Source organism: Carassius auratus, chromosome 4 (genome assembly GCF_003368295.1).
Source record: "Carassius auratus strain Wakin chromosome 4, ASM336829v1, whole genome shotgun sequence".
NCBI classification, from domain to species: Eukaryota; Metazoa; Chordata; class Actinopteri; order Cypriniformes; family Cyprinidae; genus Carassius; species Carassius auratus.
The window spans coordinates 20,357,098-20,372,483 of record NC_039246.1 but is presented as its reverse complement, the minus strand read 5'-3'; positions in this window follow the sequence as shown (position 1 = coordinate 20,372,483).

Genomic DNA, 15,386 nt, shown 5'->3' with positions numbered 1-15,386 from the left:
GTCCCATACATCTGAAACGTGCATGCTATTTAAATGTTGTCATACTTGAATATGGCACACTTTGTATTCCATTGTGCCAGAAAAACTTCCCATTCTCATTTTCCACCTGCGTTCGCTACTGTTGCGCTGATGTATTGGTTTGGACGGCTGCAGCTCATCCAGTTCCGGATGTGCTGCTGGGCCCACTCTGATCTCTACTGCTCCCGCTAGGCCTCTTTTACAGCAACAGGAAATGCTGCCTGCCATGGGGTCACGACCCACTCATTTTGACATATGCGTCAAGTGCAGCCCACCCTACCGGCATAGAGGGTTTCCGGTCCGTGTAAGGTGTGGAATGATAGTTAGGAAAGGAAACGGAGGACAGACGGAGCTAAGACAGAAGAGAGAGGCAGAATACGAAGTGAGCGAACACATCTGTCAGACATCAGCTATGCAACATCATCGCACACACTGCACCGGCTCACCTAGCAGAGCCTCAGCTGGCTTTAATACAGACGGTCCATAGAGACACTACTGTAAGATCTGTGTCTGTTTAAACGGGCTCTACATTATGGGGACAGAAGCAAAAATATGAGCTCTGGAGCTTTTATGGGTAATTATCTTGAACAAGATGAAGCAATTTATGGCTAAATTATGCCACAATTGTAAACTACAACATATGAATACAATGAAAGAAGAAAAAAAAAATGAATTAACCAATAAATAAATGGATGGATAGACATCAGTTTCAATTTGAATAGATTTTATTATGTGAGAATTAATATTATTGAGTGATATGAGTGAATGAAATAGCACAATTATGTGGAAAATCATACCATTGAAGTATAATTTTTGACCAATCAGAAGCAAGTATTCCTGAGAGCCAAGGAAGCATCTTAAAGGAATAGTTTTCCAAAACAATGAACATTTTATCATCATTTGTTCAACTTTATGTTATCTGAATTCCATAAGACTTTGGTTCATCTTCAAAACAGAATTTTTTTTTAATTAACCTCAGAGGTTTGTGTTTATTTTACAATGCTTTCAGGGCTTTTTTGCATACCTGGACAGAAACTTCTCTTAATTTGTTTTTAGAAGATTAACCAAGGTGTTATTGGTTAGGAACAACATGAGAGATAATGAATGATGACATCATTTTGGGTGAGCTATCTCTTTAACCAGCTTTCAGACTTCCGGACTACTTCACCAAAATAGTAAAATTTTTGGTTCACCAAAATAGTAAAATTATGTCATTAATAACTCACCCTCATGTCGTTCCATTTATCTTTGGAACACAGTTTAAGATATTTTAGATTTAGTCGGAGAGCACTCAGCCCCTCCATTAAAGCTGTGTGTACGGTATACTGTCCATCAGAGAGCTACATGGGTCTGATTTTGTAAATCCGTACCCGCTCGTACCCGCAGTGCTTAAAACGGCATCCGACCCGTTTTCCGACAGCAGCACTAATTAAAAGATTTTTTTTTTCCAGGTCATACAGAAGTTATTTATGGAAAACTCTTTTTAAAAGATATTCGTTTTTTATACATTTTATCTTAATTTTGATCAATGCTTTATCAATCAATTGGCCGTATTTAATAAATAAGAAGCAAATATATAGCAGACAATGTAATAACCTTAGTGTAATTGACAGTAATCACAAAAAAATATTTTGCTACCTAAAAGTTAAATATTTTTTGTGTCACGTATGCATGCATGTCTATTTCCCTCATATATAATGAATCGTTCACGAGTCAAGAACCATTTCTGTCAGACGCGTCCGATTCGAGAACCGAGGAGCTGATGATACTGCAAATGTGTGATTCAGCGTGAAGCAGACCGACACACAGAGCGTCTGAACCGAACTGATTCTTTTGGTGATTGATTCTGAACTGATTCTGTGCTAATGTTATGAGTGCAGGTAAACCAAAGGCTTGAATCAAGGGCAATAATCGCAAATGACGCCATTACGTCAAGCGCAAAAAGAACCGGTGAACCGTTTTCTTCAACCAGTTTATTGATTCGAACTGTCCGGAAGAACTATTGGTGATCTGAAAACCGATGCAACCGATTCTTGACTCGTGAATGAGTCAATGTTTCATTCATTATCTGGCTCGGCTCAGTGTTCATCTTCAGTTCTCTCTTCACAGCAGTTCAGTCAGTGTACTGTTTGAGTCAATGAATTACTCCGGGATATTGGTTTGTTTGAACTCAGAGGGAGTGTCAGCCACATTAAAAAAAGTTAACGTCTTAAGTCATTTGTGGATTAATGCTTATTGGAGACGCAAACCGTTTTAAACGATTCAGTTCGATTTGGTGAACTGGTTCAAAAAGATCCGGTTACATTGAATGATTCGTTCGCAAACCGGATATCACAAACTGCTTTGTTTTGAACTCTCTCACAACAGACACAGAAGACAAACTTCAAAATATTCTAACCGACCCTCTAATGTCACATGGACTACTTTGATGATGTTTTTCTAACCTTTCTGGACATGGACAGTATACCGTACACACACCTTCAATGGAGGGACTGAGAGCTCTCGGACTAAATCTAAAATATCTTAAACTGTGTTCCGAAGATAAACGGAGGTCTTACGGGTTTGGAACAACATAATTTTGCTATTTGGGTGAACTAACCCTTTAACAGAGAAATTTATATATAATTTGAAGAAATCTTGATTGAAAAATGTAGAGGATACATTTTTGAAAGACTCAGATGTAGTGTCATTTGAGCCAGTTGAAGTGAGTAAATAACCAGTGTTGCAGAAAGTTTAGCTTTTTAACAAATGAGCCAGGGTTTCTTCTACTGGATTTATGCCTTGCAGCACTGGTATTTGTCCCTCTGCCAGCTGTTTTCTCTTTCTGAGGTAAATCCCAATAAATCAGAGAGAGCTAATCTGCTGAGAAAAATGCGCCCTTGCCCGTCCATTGGTTACAGGACATGAATCACATGAAAGATCAACACTTTGTAATGGCAGGCCAGCAGTTCTGCTGTTACTAAATGTTGGCACAACTTCACTTTTGTTTTAAACCCAACAAAGGGTTTTGAAATGCTTTCAGTATGTCAGTACAATACATTCATTTGATCAAATGTACTGCATTTTTTAGAGTTATACAGAAAAATGTAATTGTCATCATTGTAATGTGATATATAAATATTTTAAAATAATTATAAATTATTTTCTATTATTGTAAATATTCTAGAATATATAATAAAATGATATAATATAATGTATAATATTGTATCTGCACATCATAGTAGTAACTGGGTGCTGAATAATTAAAAATTACTTATTTTTTATTATAATAATAATAATGTACAAAATATCTTATTGGCTGAAAATAGTTTCCATTGTTTAAATAATTATAAGTTGAGTTTCCAATAATAAAAAAGTTCACCCATTGATCTGAAGACAGAATTCTGATGGGACCATTAAATTAGATATGAATTCTTAGTCAAACATTTGACACATCATTCAACAGTAACAATACATCAGGATTTTGTCTCTGATTTGCGACTCTTCTCTGGTCTCTATCTTAGCTCACTTAGGGGTCATCCTGCTCATCTGTGAGCTGTAAAGTGATCTGATCATTATGTCATTTGTCATGTAACCCAAGTCCTTCAACCATAATAATAAGGTTCATTTTAGACATTAGACAGACTGACCGGCAAAATGCAGATTATAATTTATACCTAATAAACTGTCAGATTTGACCATACATCTCTAAAAATAAGACATTCCCAGAGCTAACATTTATGGGTGCATGACCTGTGTATTCATAAGATTAGGTTTTGGTATCATGTGATGTCTTTTTAGGGTTTGATTCTACAGCATGTTCTTCTGTATTTAAATTCATTGAAGATACATTTTAATTATTCAAGAATTAAAATTCAAATGAATTTTAAAATTATCTTACAGAATTGTATTTATTATTATTATTATTATTATTATCATTATTATTATTATTATTATTATTATTGAATCATTATTGAAGAAAAAAACTGTAGGCAAAAACATGTGCACAATTTACTAATTCATTCCCTCAATGTACTAAAAGGTGCACATGATTAGTGATCGACCGATATTGATTTTTTATAACCGATACCGATACCGATTATTTGCATGTTTATGTACCCGATAACCGATATGCAGAACCGATATTTATTTACTGTTATACTTCTGTTTCTGACAATTATTACAACACAAATGAGCTGAAAAAAAACATTTTATTTATAACAATCACTCCTTCCTTGCATACAAAAAACTTTATATTTATACACAAATAAATAGAGGGGTCTGAGTCCAAAAAAATTAAGTGCACTGTGCAAGTGCAAGTGTCTTTGTTTTAAAATAAAAGCTTTGATGAGGTAAAAAAATAAAAACGGGTAAAAAAATAAAGCACAAAAATGATTCTAACATATTGGTGGGGGCGGGAGGGCTATTTAGGAGTGAATAGCTATTTAGTAGTGTAACTTAATACTCCCAGTTAAGCAGAACTAGGTTTTAGTGTAGAAAACAGAGTCTTTCAGCATTCTGCCCTGTAAGCCTGCTTCCTTCAAAAATTTCATGCAGTGGCCATGCATGAGGCTTCCTGATCATCAACCCAGTCAGGTGCTGAGCAATATGAACAAACTTTTATCCCGAGACTATATAAAATTAAACAGCACTTGTCAGTTGGCATTTTATGATCTAGATTCAATCTAACGTTAGATCATGAAATGCCAACTGACAAAGTGCTGTTTGACTATAATTTAATCAACCGCGATCGCGCATGGAGATAATAAATAATTAATTTCCACAAAGCGGTATATGTATATGTGTATTAGCGAAATAATTGTTATGTAGTAAATGATAATATAATCTAGGGTGTTTAAACAAGATAATCTTGTCAAAAGTTTCATTCAGTGGCATTGCTTGAGGCTTCCTGATCATCAACCCAGGTGCTGAGCAATATGAACGAACTTTTTTCCCCGAGACTATATAAAGTTAAACAGCACTTGTCAGTTGGCATTTTATGATCTAAATTTAATCTAATGTTTAATCATGAAATGCCAACTGACAAAGTGCTGTTTGATTATAACTTAATCAACCGCGATCGCGCATGGAGATAATAAATAATTAATTTCCACAAAGCGGTAGGCTATATTTATATGTGTATTAGCGAAATAATTGTTATGTAGTAAATTAAAATATAATCTAGGGTGTTTAAACAAGATAATCTTGTCAAAAGTTTCATTCAGTGGCCGTGCTTAAGCCTCCAGATCATCCGTCAGTTGCTAAGCAATATGAACAAACTTTCTCTTCTAGACTAATGGTGAGCATATACAACAGATAGAGAATTAAATTCAACGCTTTTCAGAATCAGAATCAGAATCAGAATGAGCTTTATTGCCAGGTATGTTTACACATAGCGTACGAGGAATTTGTTTTCGTGACAGAAGCTCCGCAGTACAACAGAATAACAGCGACAGAACATAAAACACATAATAAAAGAATAAAAAAAAAAAAATTTTTTTATTTTCAACATGCACTCATTCATGTCTGTTTTATTTAATTCATTTAAAGATACGTCCTTATTGGAGCAGGACATGACGAACACTACGTAACTCGATGAGTTCGTCTCAATTGTTTAGAAACAAGCTGCATAAATTAACTATATCAGGAATTTATGTCTCAGATCTCATTTGTGCATGTCTGTTATGTTAAATAAAGTTGATTAATTAAAGCAAACCAAGTAGAACATATACTTTACCTGTGCACTGAGTTGTTGTTGACTGATCACCTCAGACGCCCGGGCTGCAATGGCGGAAATCTCAAAACGGCCACAAGATGGCGCCGTAAATCGGCGAATCCGATATTACAAAACCGATACCCGATTATGGAAAAATGCTTAAATATCGGGAAAAATATCGGTAAACCGATACATCGGTCGATCACTACACATGATTACTATTTTGTTTCCTCGATTTATAAATTGTGTGCACAATTTACTAATTCATTCCCTCGATTTATAAATTGTGCGCACAATTTACTAAGTCATTCCCTCGATTTGCTAAATCGTGCACATGATTTAAAAATCGAGAGAACAAATTAGTAAATTGTGCACTCAATTTATTTATTTTTTCTTGGATGTCATGTGCTGGGCTCCATAATAATGTTTTTAATATATATTAACATTTAAAAAAAAAATGTTTTTAAGACTGTGATAAACAGACTCTTTCAAGTGTATCCAGCCTTTCTGACTGTTAGTGTGCCTTTAAGAATTCAACCATATTTTTAGGTCATATCACATAATTGAAATGTTACTGTGGATTTGACATTGTGAGACTCACTGAGACCATTTGATAGCCTATGAAGGGCCGGCACAGGGGTTTGTGTGAGGAGGAGTTGACCCTCGAAGAGGGTCAGGATTCCCGAGACTGACCTCACCATGACCTCTGTTTGTTTTTACAGGTTTCTGTGCTTCTCTTTGAAACCTAGCCTAAGAAACCAGCCCCCTCCATTAGGTCCTCTACCTAAACATGGCACTGTCCGAACATGGGCTTGACAATGTAGCAAACACTCTGAGGCGAATGAAGTTATACGTCTTTAGTTGCTTTAGCACCTGATTCTCTAAAGGAATTCTGCAAATGAGTAAATGACGCAACTGTGCCCACAAAATCCGAAATGACACAGTCTTGCAGGCCGATTTGGAAATAGATAGCTATGCTTAATCTCTTTTCCATCTATCTAGGCTGCACTTCGCCCATTATTTAAGGACTTTGGTATATTCCGTAAGATGTGGGTGAGTTACACCATCCTCTTGCCCTTTTGAGTCATCTCTGAAGCCTCAGTGCTCCTGACTTCCTCAGGAGACATATACTGAGGTACAAAGGTTCAGAGAAACCTACCTAACAACAACCACTTTACACTTTCATCATCTTTATTTACGCATGATGTATGAAGTGTGAAATTACTTTTGTTAGTGATTAAATTTAAGATGAGTCTCTGGGAAAATTCTTTTTTCTCTCAGTCAGTTCTCTGGAAGTTGACGCAACATGCCTGAAACTCTTCTTACACAGCTGAAATATAAAAAAACGAAGAGAACTTTGGCTTCATCCAGCTTTTATTTCTTTATGTTACAGATCATAAAATCTTTCGGCAAGCTGTGTCTGGGCAGATGGAGCAATTTATTTGTCTTTTGGTGACAATGTTTGATGTAACATGTATTTCAGATGCAGCCAGTGAACTCCTCCCTGAGAATCTCTCAGAAGTCTTGATATATAAGAACACACTAAATATACATATGGTAATATTTTATGCCTATACAGTATATTTCATGATTAACCAGCAAATACTGTATTAAAAAAAATTATATTGCATTTAGTTGCCAGTGCAAAATGTCTGATTTAACTTTAAAGTTTAAGATTTTCATCTTATATTTATATGTAATTTTTATTCCAGCTTTATTTTCATTTTTATTCCAGCTTTATTGTAATTACCGTAAACCAGTTTAAGTAGTTTAAGTTAACAATAACAATACTGAACTGGATGCAATAGTGAGGAGTATAAGAATAGTTACTGATACTAAAATGCTAATGCATTACTTTGCATTACTGTTTAAAGGAATAGTTCACCCAAAAATAAAAAGTCAGTCATTAATTACTGACCTCAATGTCGTTCCGAACCCATAAGTCTTTCTAAACCTGCATATACAGCCACAGAACTGAAACATTCAGGATATCATTGGAATAGCCCATGTGACATCAGTGGTTCAACCGTAATGTTATAAAGCTACGAGAAAACTTTTTGTGCACATAGAAAACTAAAATAACGACTTTGTTAACCAAGGTCATGGTACTCTTGTGAACGTGTATTTATTGCTTAATTTTATACTTCAGCGCATAACTGATGAATGGTAACTCAAATCTTGCAACTTTTTAGGTGCACTAACACTTTTCAAAGACACCTTACTTGCACATTTGACATTGAACAAAGAACATGTGCCAGTCTATGGACCATAATATAGACAGTCTGGCCAGCTTAAACCATTCAGAACAGCCTAGCAAGCATATAGCATCATAATGACAATCACTCAGAGCACCTTAACATTGCAGTTGTAATCTTTTGGTTTGAGTTGATATCTATATTATTTCATATTTGATATCGACCGCCCAGTCTGCAGCATCTGAAGACCAATCAGGGCATCTCGCCAAACTCTGTGAGGAGCATGACCAGATGAGCAAATCCACAGGAATGCTCCTCAGAACAAGCCATGCATGCTGCTCAGCACAATTTGTCTCTTTATGCTATCTACTGGGACACAAATATATCCGTATCCTCCTGCTAGAATGTTCGAACACAGATTTTTGCATTCTGCATTGTGATGATTGTTGCTGGAAATGTTATTGCTCAGTTGAATGTCTCTATCATGACATAATCGGCAACTTCCTCTCAGTTTACACTTACAGAGAGCTCTGTGGGTCTCAGCACAAACTGTTCGGCAGCAAAACAATGGCAAATGCTGGTTTTGCGGGGTCTTAGTGCTGGTGGGCATGATGATAATTGGGAAGCGGCATCCTCAGCAGCTCAGTTACAGCGCCCCACTGTGTCACACGGTGGGTGGGATAGAGATAAAACAAAGTGGAATCCGCAGCTTTGTTTTCACTAGCTATTTGTGACCTGTTTTTAGACTCACACTGGTGTGTGCTAAGGGTTAACGAGCCAAGTTTTTTGCTCTCAATCTCTCAAACCAAAATATGTAATGATGATGGGAGGATCTTTACATACTTCCTTAGTTTGATTTTTTGCGTTTTTGAGAAGCATTTATGCACATTTTGGGTAAATGCATGAGGTGTGAATATAATCCACTGGAGGTCCCACAGATCAAGCGTTGACTTTGTGTGTGGCGTTTTGTTTTCCATCTGTCCCCATGCCCTGAGTGGAGAGGGTCAGTGGTGATCCAAGATGAGGGCTGTCCTGTCCTCACCCAGACTGTCTTCACCTCCATTACACAGTGTGAAACAACAAATTAACCAGCGGCCCTCCAAATGACACCCAAAACCAGCATAAGCTTGAAAAAAAAAAAAAAAATGTTGCCCTCCTGTGTGGTCTGATTTTTTATTTATTTTGGTCACAGTAGCTTCCATTGGTGTGTGCTAAGGGTTAACGAGCCAAGTTTTTTGCTCTCAATCTCTCAAACCAAAATATGTAATGATGATGGGAGGATCTTTACATACTTCCTTAGTTTGATTTTTTGCGTTTTTGAGAAGCATTTATGCACATTTTGGGTAAATGCATGAGGTGTGAATATAATCCACTGGAGGTCCCACAGATCAAGCGTTGACTTTGTGTGTGGCGTTTTGTTTTCCATCTGTCCCCATGCCCTGAGTGGAGAGGGTCAGTGGTGATCCAAGATGAGGGCTGTCCTGTCCTCACCCAGACTGTCTTCACCTCCATTACACAGTGTGAAACAACAAATTAACCAGCGGCCCTCCAAATGACACCCAAAACCAGCATAAGCTTGAAAAAAAAAAAAAAAATGTTGCCCTCCTGTGTGGTCTGATTTTTTATTTATTTTGGTCACAGTAGCTTCCATTGTGTGTGGAAAAAACGGTATGAGAAACATATATTTTGTATGTTTTATGTTGTCCTTTTTCATGGGAACCAAGCTGTGCATGTCCAAATATGTACAGAGGCCCTAAAATGTATGTTAATACTTTAGTCACTCTATAAAATTCATGATTGCCAAATGGTATTACGAAAGCGCAAGCAAATTTTTCAAGCTAAATGTGTTTTTTTTTTCCTTTTGATGAATTGATTACCATTTGTTTGACCACAATTTTCTACAAATTCCATGGTTAAACTATGGTTAGTCTAGCAAAACCAATGTTGATTTGTGGTTACCATGGTCTAACTATAACTATAATAGTATACTTTTTTTTTGCAGTAAAACCATGGTTAATTTTCATAAGGGTGTTAAAATGATGAGTTCACCTGTGGTTATCTGTTTGCATGCTACTTTGTTTCATGTGGTCCAACTATTGCAATGTCATTTATATAAGTGTCTGATGATGTGAACAAAACATACTCTTTTGCAATGCACAACTAAAGTTTAGCTTAAACAGTGAATCATGGCACTAACAATGCTGTGTTCATGGCTTCAATTTCTAGGGAATGTCTAAATGTAGTTATTAAGGCAACCATTCTGTATACTTAAAATATATAGTAAAAATCAAGAATGAATAGATCAATGAGATTTTTGGTCAATTTATAAATGCCATTCTTAGCTGGGATCAAAAATATATTATCAGTGGATAATTTCACATTTTTTATTTATTTTTTATTTTATAACAATATTTGAAATAATATGTTGTTAAAGAATATACATAGCAACTATTTGGAAAGTGTCTTTGGACCCCAAATGAGCACCTAGGATATAAAACAGCAAGTTAGACCCAATCACTATTTTGTAATGAAATTGTTATATATTACTACTGCTATATATTTTCAGTTCCACTTGACTAGGGGAACTGGTCTTATATATGTGTTCCCATAAATTCTGTGAAAAGACATAAATAAAAAGATGGTATTGTGCGGCAGTGATATAAGAATGTGTGCGTAAAATGAAGGTGAGGTGACTGGAATGGGGGGAGAGTATGTGCTCAGATTCCGGGGCCTCGCTACCGTTACACACATAAATCAGCAGAGCGTGACTAAATCCCCGGTAACAGGAGCCGGAGCTGTGGTCCCCCCGGACCCCGCAGTGCACATCAGTGTGTGAGCACACTGAACCCTCAGCCCCTGCTTCCAACCTCAGCACACCGCTAACCCAAACACTGAGGTCAGACATAGACCCCGCTTGCAGAGCACAAACATGCACTGACACCGGGACCTAGACTCCGATAAAGCCATTAAAGCCATTAGAGACAGACATCACCTGAAATCTGCACTGGGGACCCATTGTGAGATCCAGTGACGGATGAGAGGTTAAGAACCAGAGACACGCTAAGAAGAAAAACAAACATTGCCTCCGTTTCTGGTTGTATTTTACCGATGCATCATCAGATGTCATGAACAATATATTATTAGGTATTAAAATGTTGGTAACACTTGGACCGATTGATTCTATTAACCAGTTGCTTATTAGCATGTCTATTATTAGCTATTGGCTGTTTATTAGTACTTTTAAAGCACATATTAATCATGACCATATTCTACATCCCTAATCCTACCTTACTAACTATTAACAAGCAGTAATTAAGAGTTTACTGAGGTTAAAGTCACAGTTAGTAGTCAGTTAATATTGAGAACTGGACCATTAAACCAATATTTTGTACTTAACTTATCCTACACAGTTTAAGCAGTTATTTGCTGCCTATTTATAGTAAGTAGCAGTAATGTTTAGGTTTGGGGTAGAGTTAAGGGATCTAGAATATGGTCATGCAGAATAAGACATAAATGTGTGCTTTATAAGTACTAATAAACAACCAATATGCTAGTAAATATGCATGCTAAGCAACAGCTAACAGTGAATAGTGTTCCTCAATCTAAAGTGTTAGCATTACACTGAAAGTGGGATGCAAGAAACCAGTAGTAAGGGTAAGTGATCTTTCAGAAGATCTTAGCAAGCACATAGGAAGATATTAAAATCACCCAGAACATCTTAGCAAACACGCAGCAACACTTCAGCATCCACCAAGAAAACCTTAGTAATTATGGTGACAACTTATGCATTTGCAACCCCTTTTCCTCTGTTGGGTCAAAGCTGTAATATTAAAATTGATCTCTTTAATATGATTTGTCAAAAAAATAATTCTCAGGCAGTATTGTAGTCTAGATTCTCAATTTCCCTTCCCGTCTTCCCACACTATGACTACAGTCACCTATGTCACATAATACCTCATAACACTTAACCTCACAGTATCACTACGGTCTTTACTGTGTCTGAGCAGGTGGGCTTGACCACCAAGAGACTAGCAGTTAAAGTGTGAGGTGCTCGTGTGAGGGTAAACAGCTGATCTCTCCTGTCCAAATCCTCAACATGTTTGTTGTTTGTTTTCAGTCTTGTTTACAAGAACCACCCCGGTAGTACACGGACGAGGTCCAACCACACTGTCGTCTAGAAGGAATTCATAGAATGTGGGCTGCAGTTGGCACTGACAGATAATCGTTGCTCTCACACCCCTTAACTTTCCCTCATCCCCAACACACGCAGACGCACACCACCCAATCCATAATCTAGGTTTACACAGTAAATTTAGACTCAAGTAAACCTGTTGAGAATAATTCACATATTGTCAAAATGAAGAACCAAGGGATAATCTTACGATTGTAAATTCCCTCACCTGAATGGTTGGACGTAAAGAAGATCCTGTTTGTCACCATTATGGAGACTGGTTGGAACTCAGATTTCATTTATGGCCAAGACTAGACACATACATTGCTGAACAGACAGACAGGCACTGCGGCTTGATGGTCAGCTCACAGCACTTCATCAACACAGCGCTTGCAGCATGGTGCAACTGATATATCTGCACCATCCCAGCAAAATTATAGTAGCTGAAACTCCAGTGCATAGTGGTACTAATACCTTAAATTCCCAGATAATGGGAGAACTAATATGATGTATGCTTAGTATGCAACCCAAAATACTAAACTCTGTGCTCTGGACATAAATGATACCTCAAACTGAGTAGGCTGTTGGAAGAGTGGTTTGAGGTGGGCATACACCCAGAACCCCTCAGCAACAACCCAGCACAGAAATGCATGGCCTGTCGGAGTGAGTCACTTGATGTCGGCGTACATCCAGACTCCTCAACAACAACCTAACACAGCAACTTATCTTAGCTGCGGTACAGTGAACTTTGCATGAAACAGCTGTTGACTCATGGGGACCCCTGGGAAATCTGAGCTGGGATATGTCCTGATCCCATTCCACTACTTTCCTGACTCATCGTCACTCTCTTATAAAATAAAAGCCCAAAATCCCTAGCAAACATCTGGACATCTGAGCAAACCTCAGAATTGATGCTGAGAAAAGAACACAATGCTGCAGACAACAGTTCACCGATATCACTGGTTTCCAAGTTTGTGGAGAAAATATTTGTTACCAGTTTAATATAGGGACCAATTCTCACTATTAGTTGTTTATTAGCATGCTTATTATTAACATTGGCTGTTTTTTAGATGTTCTGCATGACCATATTTCACATCCCTAATCCAACAAATACCTATATTTAACAACTACCTTAATAACTAATAATAAGTTATGTAGTTATGGGTTGTTTATAGCAAGAATTGAACCTTAAAATAAAGCTTGACATGGTAGCTGATGTGTCAAATGCATTTGGCCAATTTAGTTTTCCCCAAACAGAGTTCCTAGAACTAAAACTGTTCCAAGTTCCTGTTGTGCGAACACACCAAAAAGTGGGTACTTCCACCAATAGTTCTAAGAACTATGAAAAGGTATGAAAGCCCCTAGACTTGGGTCATTCGGTCATTGATGCAACTGCGGAGTTGGTTGTTTTGATCATGTCTAGGAGTTAATTACATCTTTAAGTGGCATGAATTTCCTCAGTAAAAAGGTGCAATGCAGTGCACCTTAGTGAATGTACAACAACACCCTGGAATCACAGCTTTGGTGCAATAAGCACATGCTCAGAACATATAAGTGCTATATGGTCCCCCTGGTGTGAATCTGAACTGGGTCATCCCACTTTTACACCTATTTTCCTGTATCCTCTCTGCTAACTCCCAACAACAATGACACCATAGAATTTAGTAACAACTTACAATCGTCTGTACCCATAAATCAAACCTCAAGAAGAAAACCAAGAAAAAGACATGAAATTACAATTACAACTGTGGAAAAAGGTCATTTGAGACAAGGTTAGTAAGTGTCTTATTTTTTTAGAGTTGGCACGTTGGCTGTTCTGATGTTGTTTAGTAGTTAATTTTCACTTTTAAGAGGAAAACAAGTAATTAATTTCTTGACTTGCTGAATAGGTCTCCTGTGACATGGTGGAGCAAGAGCAGTTCTAGTGTTTTGTTTAATGTCCTCACTACATTAAGGGACATGACTGTATATTTTACCGACTGTGGTTTATTGGGGATAACTTTCAACAAGCCATTAGGCCAAAGCAGCGTTATGTTATTCCAACGGCATAAAGCAGACAGACCTAATAACCCATGCCAGCAGTGGCTGGCCTCTTTATAATCTCACTATAGAACACTGTCATTCATCAATATCCTTTTAGTTTCTTTTGGAAGCAACACATGTGTCTCTCAGATGTCTGTTGTTGTTTCTGTTCCATTACGTAATTCTGGTAATTCTTTGTTATAACACAGATTTGGTGTACTGAGTTACCATATTTCGACACTGCTCATATTAGAAGACTGTTCCCTGCGTTGCTGTTATGAGAATGGTCACACTCTGGTGACTAATTGGTTTTATGGTGCCTTATCGTCAGTTGAATCATACGCTCCCTGAGGCGCGCAAGATTCTAATGATCTTTTACAGGGTTTTACATCAAAGAACAAGCATAGAAGAAAGGCCAAATGATTTGGTTGCATGAATTGTTTTTTTGGAAGTCACTGAGGGGGATCCCCTAAAGATATGGCGAATATCAGAAATAACAAACCAACCGTCAATTTTGCCAAAGATGTAAGGAAACACAGCAGACAGGATGCAGACTGGAAAAGGGTCATTGGTCAGGGAGTTGTTGACACTAGCAGAAGTAAGGTCAAGGAAACAACTGACTAAACTATCAACACACTTAATGAAGGTGGAAAGATAGGTAGAAACTTCCCCCCATTAATAGTTCAGAGTTATTATAATTTCAGAGTTTCCCACTTACTAATTGGGAACCATACTTATGTTACTCCAGCAAGGTCTTTAGCTCAATCCGTCCCTCACTGATGGTTTCTTTTGGCCTCTAATCTGATGTGAGGTCATCGTAAGTTAGCTGGCCATTGAGACGCAAACCTTGCTCCAGCGCTAACTGATGCACTTCAGCCGTTGTGCCTTTGAACCAACCCCCTTCAAAGCCCTATCCCATCAGGAAAATGCAGATGCCATCATTATTTTCCTGGCTAGCTTTGAAACTCAAACCCCCTCATCTCTGACCTGCACATCGGAGCCCGGTGATGATGACAGTGAGAGATGGCGTCTGTTTGCTTTGCTTTAGTGTAGTGGAGCTTCTCTCTGTGCTTTTGAGCCAGACTCGGGGCTAGTTTCAGCCGCTGGAGGCCAAAGTGTAAAGGAGGAGATGCTATCATGCCAAGGAATGGAGCCAGAATGGTCATCAGGGACTTGAGACCTGGATGGGTATGAGAAGGCCAGGGAGACCATGTTTGTGCAGGCTTAAGTCTGAAGGGTAGAGAAAAGGGTCAGGCTTTGCACTGTGACTAGCGATAGCCTCTGA